Source organism: Chionomys nivalis, chromosome 7 (genome assembly GCF_950005125.1).
Source record: "Chionomys nivalis chromosome 7, mChiNiv1.1, whole genome shotgun sequence".
NCBI classification, from domain to species: Eukaryota; Metazoa; Chordata; class Mammalia; order Rodentia; family Cricetidae; genus Chionomys; species Chionomys nivalis.
Genome location: NC_080092.1, coordinates 29,021,394 through 29,031,120, shown reverse-complemented (window position 1 = coordinate 29,031,120; position 9,727 = coordinate 29,021,394).

Genomic DNA, 9,727 nt, shown 5'->3' with positions numbered 1-9,727 from the left:
CCTAGACTTGCACTATAAACTATGCTGCATGAATTTAATGTCTTTACCTGGACCACTACTAGCAACTTGTGGGAAGTATTCCTGTATAATGGAGAGAGGGTTAAACCTGAGGCTGAGGGCCATATTGACTCTGCAAACGTCTTGGGGCAAGAGTCCCAAAGCGCCAGCTTGTAGTTCTGTGTTGTCCATTAGGCGGCAGTCCGGAGAACCAAGAAAAACTTTTACTGCCTTGCTTTTTCTTTCTTGGCTTTGTTTTGTTTGACATGAGGTCTGACGTAATCTAGGCTGACCTACAACTCTCTGTGTAGCCCAGGACAGGTTGGCCTCAAACTTCTCATCCTCCATAACTCTTCTGCCTAAGAACTAGCATTGTACATACGATCCCTCATGCCCATTTCTGTGAGCAGTTCTGTAAAACACCAATTATATATATTATTATATATATATATAATTTATTAAAGGCAGCCATGAAAAAGTCTGCAATAGTCCACCTATCCACCTACCCCTTTTTCTATTTCTGAATAAAAGACTCATTTCTGATTTTTTTCATGTTAATTTTTTAACCTCTTAGTGGGTTTTTTGTTATGTTAAAACACAAGATCAGATTCATAAATGACTACATTTAGCAATAAACAACACGAGAGGGGGAAACAACCAGAAATACAATAACTGAGGAGATACGTTATAGTTTCCACAGAACAGAAACTGAAATAATCTGTTAAACAACTAATCAGAATTACAGTCTTGAGGGCATATTTGCCTACACATATGAGTATTGCCTAAAACAGTCAATACTTTATTGAGTTATTTATTTTTAAAAAAAAACAAGTAATATTTAATTCATTTTCTTTTGGTTGTTGTTTTCATTTTGATTCACTTATTCTTTTGATACAGAGTGCTAACATGAAGGTTCCAGAACAACCTGTTGGAGCCAGTTCTCTCCTTCCTCCCCGTGGGTCCCAGGTATCAAACTCGGACCTTTCGGCTTGGTGGTACCTTTACCCCCTAAGCCATCTCCCAGGCCCTAGTCCATTTTCTATTGTAATGATACTCAGATGAAGTAATGTAAGAAAAGAGTTTTCTCTAGGACAGTTTTGGAGGCTCAAAGTCACAGCATGAATATTGGCTCAGCTCTGGGATGACCTCGCAGAGACAGGCAGGCGTGCCAGAGGGAGAGATCACGTGGTGAAGTGGCAAGTCAGGTGAGGAGGCTGGCTTGCTCGCTGGGCCACAGCCATCTCTCAGGAACTAACTCCCATCTGTAACAACTACTTTCCGTCCCTCTAAGAATGGTGTCCTCCCTGAGACCCATTCAATTTCCCGTTGGCTTCATCTCTTGAAGGCCTCAGCATCTTTCAAATATGTAAACAACTGAAGGACAAAGAGCATCCAGGCCAGCTACATGTTCAAATGGGTAAAAAGTTACAGGAATATGAAAATATTCTTGTCCCTTCTCATTAAGTGTAAGAGGGGTGGGGAGGGAGGGAGGGAGAGAGAGAGAGAGAGAGAGAGAGAGAGAGAGAGAGAGAGAGAGAGAGAGAGAGAGAGAGAGAGAATGAAGAGATAGCAGGGAAGAGAGAGATGAGAGATACAGGGGAACAGAAACAGAAGAGAAGGGGAGGGAGTGTCAGACCGAGGTGGAGGAGGGGGCCTAAGGAGCTCGTCTGTGTGCAGAGGTCAGAGGACACTTCCAGGAGTTGGTTCTCTCCTCCACTGTAGGCTCCAGGGATTCGACTTGGACTGTCAGAGTCACACAGAAGTCACTGTGAACCACTGAGCTGACTTTCCTTGTTGTGACAAAATGGAGTATCAAAACACTTTTTATTCCTTGTACCTTTTGTCTTTTATTTGCTAAAGTAATTTTTAAAAGATCATAGATGGGTTTCACCACCATCTCAGACTGCAATGTAGATCTACTTCCAAAAAGAGGAAATCCTTCTGTGTAGCCAGGATACCACTGCCACTCAAAACAAAGAAAACTGCCAATGATTTTCTATTCCTCATCTTAGACCATAACCAAATTCTCCTGTCTTTAAAATATTATTTAATTGATTTGTTTTGATCCAGGCTCAGACAAAGAGTCCACATGCAGCTGGGTATTGCAGCGACCTCTCTCTTCATTGGTGACAATCTGCCCTGCATTTCCCAGTCCCTTGCTGGTTCTAGGAGCCAGTTCTCTGTGCAATGGCAGCATTCTGGGCTTGCCTGCTTCCTTGTGGTGTCATAGACTCCATTTCCTGTTTCTGTTAGAGTGCCTGCAAGGGAAGTTTAGTTCTAGAGGTTTGGTGTGCTTCAGGCTGATTTTTTTTTCTTTTTTAATACTTCACAGCTTGTTCTGTATTTGATATCGCAACACAGCTACCTGATTGTTGCCCACCTCTGCCTGATTGCTGCGTATCTCTGCCTGATTGCTGCATGGCTAGAGATACCAAATTGGTCAGCCCACAGCTTTCAGCTTTAGCACAAGGTTCTGAAAACTGTTATCTCCTGTACAGTCATCTCATTTTTTGCTACAGACACAAGGATTCCACTGGATGAAAATAAACTGGTCATGGTGGTTCACGCCGCTAATCTCAGGACTGAGGAAGCTGAAGCAGAAAGATTACCATGAGTTCAAGACAGCCTTGGGCTACATCGTGCATTCTAAACCATCATGGAGTACTGTATGAGATCCTGTCTCCATGAGGGAAGAAGACAGAGTAGGGTGCTTTCCTACGTGATCCTCACCATTTCATGAGCCACAAATGGTGGCCAACAGCTGTAAAACTAATCCGAGCCGGGCATGGTGGGTGGCGTACGCCTTTAATCCCAGTACGTGGGAGCAGAGCCTGGAAGATCGCTGTGAGTTTGAGGCCAGCCTGGTCTACAGAGCTAGCTCCAAAACAGACAGGGTTACAAAGAGAAAACCTGAGTCAGAAAAACAAACAAAAACCTACTAATCCCAGTGTTTAGAAGGCAGAGACGGGGAGGGTCAAAAGTTCAAGGTCATTCTCTGTCACCTAGCAATTTCAAGCCCAGCTTAATTTCTGCCAAACCGGTCTCAAAAAGTTGATCCTTTGAAATTCATACTTCACGCTGTCTTCATTTGCAAAGGCGATCATAAAAGACCCACCCATAAATAATGATTCTGTAACCAAACACTCTGGGAGTCTGCAGTTTGGAAAACAGTCTTTGAATGGGTTTTGGATACTGAAGCCTTTTATAGTTTCTCATATTCTAAATTGTGTCCTAAACTGGACAAGGTAGCTTGTGAACTCACAGCCATGCTGAGCTGTGTAGCAAAGCCCTGTCTCAAACAGCTGAAAAACAAGGAAGGTTGGGCCATAGCTGTTCCCAGCCAGCTGGGACGTGCTGGCTATGAGCATGTGAAGGAGGGGGGTTCTGCTGCAGATGAAGGCTGAGTCTCTGCTTATTCCTTAATTACTAGGAAAAGTGGCGGAAAACCTCAGACTTCTGAAAGATAGCCTCTAGCCTCCAAGTTTCAAATGAAAATACAACAGTCATTTCCAGTTTGAATTACACAATAATAAATGACTAAGGGCCACTTGACAGAATTCATAGGGTGGAAGTTACAGATTTTACCCAGGTCAGGAGACAGGGGAGTGTGGTATAGTCCCAACAGGGCTGCCTGGCAAGCTCATCCTGGTCAGAGCCTAGTGTGCATGACTGCAGAGTTCACACAATGACCAACCACTAAAGGTGGGGCTCCTGCGCTATGTACTTAGATCAACGAGTTATTTGTGTTTAAATCAGATCAGGAGATTGCATGGACAATGAATCTCACAGCTATGGAGGTTGATATTAAGGATAAAATTGTAAACTAAGCAACCTTGAGACTGAAATGAATTTGCTGCAAGTTCCTTTGCAGCTTGCTGCGGAAAGCAGACAGTCTCAAGCAGGTTGCGAGTCCCCAGCACCTTGCTGCGGAGAGCAGCCAGACCCAAGTAGGGATGGCGCACGAGACCATGCAGCAGATCTCCAGGTCTCCACGTGACGACAGGCAGGCAAAAGAGACAGATACATTGGTAGGCATGCCATGCAGAGTGAGGTTGGATATTTATTCAGAGGGTTATGGAGGGGGAAGGGAGAAGGGGAGAAGAGCAGAGAGAGAGAAGGGAGAGAGAAGAGAGAGACAGAAGCAGAAGAAGGGGAGAAGTGGGGAGAGAGGCAGAAGCTGCCTCTCCAAGAAAAAGACAGAAAAGGGAGAGCTCAGGCTGGAAGATGAAGATTAGCCTACTTAAGCAGATGGGGGAAACAGTGGGCGTGGCTTGTCTCTTAAAGAGACTGAACAATCATTACATTCCCATCTTTTTTATAATAAAAAGGCGGAAGGTTAGGCACCACAGGTTAAAGGAATTGGGGCAGCAGATTCTTAAGACTTCTTTCTGCTTATTTGTGGGTATCACCTTTGGGGGAACCTGAGAAGGTTGGGTGCTGGCCACATCCTGGCTTAGCTGGTCTCTTTGCTCCTGTCCGGTGTTTGTGGCATGGAAATGTCTGATGTCTCTTACACCTGTTTAAGATGGATCCTTCAATTCGGCTCCTTGGAACTCACAAGAATTCTTTGGGTTTGTGAAAACAGAAGTTTTAGACATATACATTGTATAAACAGTAGCATATTTATGTCAGAATGACTGTGACAGATATTTTTGCACAATGAAAAGTATTTTTAAGACTATGGAAGGCAGTATGAGAGAGAAATTTGACAACTTGTATTTGTTCTCACACCTTTATAACTTGCAGGTCTTGTATTTGTATTTTACTGAAGTTTGTTTGGTGAGGTTGTCCTTTTAAACTGACAAAACCTCTCAGCTGTCAAACTGCATCAGAGATCTTTGAGAAGAATAAAATTTTTACTTGAATTACTGATTAAAAAATGACATAGGGCAGGGCGATGGTGGCGCACGCCTTTAGTCCCAGCACTCGGGAGGCAGAGGCAGGCGGATCTCTGTGAGTTCGAGACCAGCTTGGTCTACAGAGCTAGTTCCAGGACAGGCTCCAAAGCCACAGAGAAACCCTGTCTCGAAAAACCAAAAAAAAAAAAAAAAAAATGACATAGAATTTACTTGGTTGGCACCTAGAGCCCCTCCTCAGGGTCCTCCATGGTAGCTGAAGGTCATATTTGCCTTATGCTATTTAGCACAGGGCCTGACAGGCTCCAGAAGATCCTGTGGGCTAACAAATCTGTAGGAAGACAGGCTTACCTTGACCTGAGCAGCTAGGCTGTCGATTCTAGCCATTCTGTCCACATCTGGAGATCTTTAGTTTAGATGAAAGGCAGTTTTCCCAATGGTCAGTGCTTGGCAGGTGAAGGGAATTGCAGATGGACGTTGTTGTGTGCCCATTTGTCTTCTTTCTTCTTTGGAGGAAATAAGAGTGCTGCTGCTAGGAGCCAACCTGCCTCTTTTTGTTATGAAAAGTTTTTAATAATTAAATATTTAAATGCCATATTTCCTGGATCTCTGAGCAGTTGAGGGCTGTTTATCAGGTAAAACTACAGTATAGACTCTGCCTGAAGAACTGGGTCTGAACTTGACTGTACTGGCTCTTAACAGGTAAGATTTACACTCATAAAATAACAGAAAGAAGAAAAAATTGCTTGCAATATAAGGTTAATGGCAGAACTGACAATAGTAGAGAACAGCTTAATATATTTTAAATGAGGGTTGGATTAAATATAAAGCATTTTTGTAAAAGACTTAAAAGTACATACCAGTTTAAAACATGAGATTTATTGTTTTTGTAGTTTGAAATGACATGCAATGAACAATTATAACATTAAGCATAGGTACATTTAAGTTACATGTATGATCACACATAGAAAGAGTGAACAGGAATTGGGCAAAGTGGATGCTCTTAGTGGGCCCTACCAAAGGCATGCCACTGCCCAAAACACATGCAACAGAGTCAACAAGAGGAATTTAGTGAAAAAAACATAAGTAAACTAGGGCATGCTTTAGTAAAGATGGAAGAACTTGGTCACTTGACCTGGCTCTCAGCCAAGATGGCAGTGAAGTCACTTGAACCCAGTCAAAATGGCAGCAGCCACATGTTGTATGGAAAAGCCACTCAGTTAAGATGGCAGTGAAGTCACCTGACTTCAGTTAAGATGGTGGTGAGGTCACATGACTTCAGTCAAAATGGCAGCAGTCACATGCTGCATGAAAAAAGCCACAATGTTTGAGCTGTAGGGGTTTTAAGCTCAATAGAGATGGAAATGCCACAATTTTTGAGCTGCAGGGATTTTGAGCTTAATAATAAGAGAGACCTAGAGGCTTGATCTGCCACAAGCCGCCAATGCCACAAGCTGTGGTGGGGAGCAAAGGGCTGGAATTGAAAAAAAGCCACCTCGTGGATCTGACCAATCTTGTTGGCAGCAGTAACCATGGCAGGGCCCATTTGCCTGTGCGCTGAGAGTCGTCAGAAAGCTCCCATAAAAGTGGAGCTGGCGGGACACCGGCGGAGTGAAGGTAGGAGCTGAAGAAGTAGGGCATTAAGGCCTAGGGTTTGGGGGCCTCTAAAAGCCTTCCACCTCAAGGGGGACGGACATGGATGGCTTGCTACCCACAGCTGAAATTGTGAAGTGTGTGAAAACGGCAACACCACAAGGCCTATAACGGGGATGTCTCTATAGGCGGGGTGCAAATCGGCACGAACACCACAGGACCCATGGACCGGGTGTCCCCTGACCCTGAGTGGGGTGCTATGGCCTGGCTGGATCCGGTTGGGGTGACTCAGAAGAGGCCAGAGGCCACTCCGAGTGGCCTTTCACAGTGAGGGAGAAAAAAGAGAGAAAGAAGGATCTAAGGGACTCTGGGCCCTCAGTCACGGGTGGATTGGCCTCAGGCCATTCCAAACACAATTTAAGCTGAGCGTAGCAACCATAGCAGAATGGGGGAAACTCACCAATCGAAGCCAGTGTTATGAGTAGAAATCACATTGTAGAAACCTCGCTCAGGCATATGGAACACGTGGTTGAGGAAAAAAATACCTGGTTCAGTATCCCAACCCTGGGAGAGAGGTTTGGGGCAGAAGAGCCTATCTGAGTCACAGAACCAAATGTAATGGAAAAAATTTAAAATGCTGGACCATTCTGAGTGCCTCTAAGCACTGTCCCCACCTGTCCCCAAGTGGTGGCTGGTCCTAGGCAGGGAGACATGTGGTGAGCGGGCAAGAGACAGAGACATGGAAAGGCATGCCATACAGAGTGAGGTTGGATATTTATTCAGGGGGTTATGGAGGGGGAAGGGAGAAGGGGAAAAGAGCAGAGAGAGAGGGAAAGAGAAGAGAGAGGGAAAGAGAAGAGAGAGACAGAAGGGGGAAGGGGAGAAGGGGGAGAGAGGCAGAAGCTGCCTCTCCAAGAGGAAGATGGAAAAGAGAGCAAGCTCAGGCCGGAAGCTGAAGATCAGCCTGCCTCAGTGGATGGGGGAGGGAGTTGGCATGACTTGTCCCTTAAAGAGACAGAACAATCATTACAGAGACGGATCTTCTGATTTCCAGAAGGCAACAAGCCATGTGATTCCCTTTAAACGTGCTTGATATCACCTACGTAGCTTAAAACTCATTTTTAAAAAAATTCCATTAATGTGTGTGTATTCGTGTCCATGTGTCGATAGATGCACGTGTGTGTCCAAGCGCATTTGCACATATGGGATGTGTTTCTTGAGTGTGGAACCAGATGAAGAGCCTCAGGCATCACCTTTAGAAAGAGCGTCTTTTGTGGTAGGGTCCCTCATTGGCCTGGTGCTCACCAAGAGTGGCTGCCCACTCACTGAGGTTCCTTTATCTTTGGTTCCGATTACAAGCTTGTACCACTATGCCTCGCTTTTTCCATGGGTGCCGGAAAAGGTGTTTTTGACACATTACAAAAACAACTCCCACCTTGCCAGCAGCCACCTCCCCAAGTATGGTTTCAGCATACTTCAACCTTGATTTGTCAACATTGCCTTCCCAACACTCAGCATTTTTTTAATGCTGCAAACGACAGAAAACCCAACTAAAACTGGTTCCAAGGAAACACAAATTTACTGACAAAACCGAACCAATCACTTGGTTGCTTCCATGAAAACATGGTGATCTGCACTTCTTTAAAGGTCCAACCTGACCACACATTCATTTCTCCACAATCACAGTCTCTGAAGAATCAAAACAAACAATAACAAAGAGTGCTCATTGGCTGGTGCCGGAGCCACCTGCCCAAACCTAAGGTCCTGAAAACAGTACAAGAGTGACATTCTCAAATGAAAGCTGCAGTGTGAGAACAATGCAGGGGGCGATGGTTAAAGAAGATCTTCCAGCCCTGTCTACCCACAGACATGCTGACTGGGAGAGCTATTCATGCCCTCGGCACCTACAAACGAGTTAAGAAAGCTGTGTAAGAGACCAAATGTGATAAAGGTAACTGAAGAAACAGAGCAATTACTAGAACTATACAGCTGAACTAGGAAGAAATTGAAAAGATGAGAGGATTAATAACAAGTAACAAGACTAACTTGGTAATAAGAAGCCACTTATTGCGCTAACAAGATAGTGCAGCAGTTAGGAGTGTGTACAGTCGCCTTTAATCCCAGCACTCAGGAGGCAGAGGCAGGCGGATCTCTGTGAGTTCGAGGACAGCCTCTAGAAGAGCTAGTTCCAGGACAGGAACCAAAAGCTACGGAGAAACCCTGTCTCGAAAATTCAAAAAAAAATAAGTAAATAAAAATAAAAAAAAGAAAAGAAAAGAAGTCTTGGGTCTGGGGATATGGCTCAGTGTTTGTCTTGAAAGTTTGAAGCTCTGGGTTTGATACTCAGTGCCACCAAAAAATTACACACCTGTAATCCCAGAACTTGGGAGATAGAGGCAAGAGGATCAAATGTTCAAGTTATCCTTGACCTCATATGAAGTCTGAGGACAACCTGTCTCAAATAAAAAATAATTTAAAGAAAGAAATCTCATTTATAGCTACAAAACAGATAAGTGAATAAGTATCTCAGAATAAATTTAACCACAGCGGTGAAATATCTCTATAATAAAAATTATGAAACACTGATAAGTTGGATTGGAAGAATCAATACTGTTGTTATATGTTCATACTAATTCAGGTTAATGGAACCCTATCAAAATGGCAATGGAATTCTTGACAGGACTAGAAAAAAACAAATCTAAGATTTACATAGAAATACACAGAGAGAGAGAGAGAGGGAGAGAAGGAGGGAGGGAGGGAGGGAGGAAGCCTTAGAACAAAAGCTTTAGGATATTTGAAATAATAATGGAAAAAAATTTAGTTAAGACCCTAAAGTCATAGAAAACAAAAGCAAAAATAGACAAATGGGAGTGTATCTAAACCTAAAAGTTGTCTATACAACAAAGGGCAAAATCAACAGAGTGAAGAAACAACCTACAGAATGATCTATAATATTTGTAAACTCTACACCTAGTAAGAGACTGATTCCAGAATATACTGTGAACTCTAAAAGCCCAACAGCAACCTTTTCTCCCAAATAATCCAAATTGAAGATTGGCAACAGATCTAAAAAGACACATCTCAAGAGAAAACACAAAAAAAAAAAAATGAAAAAAAAAGTCCAATACATTGATGAGAGAAATGCCAGTCAAAATCACAAAGAGATAGCATCTCACTATAGCTATTTAAAAACTACTAAGCGATGCTCATGGGGGGTGGGGGGGAGGACCTTTGCACACTGTTGGCGGGAAAGTGAATGAGTACAACCTTACAGAAGAAAG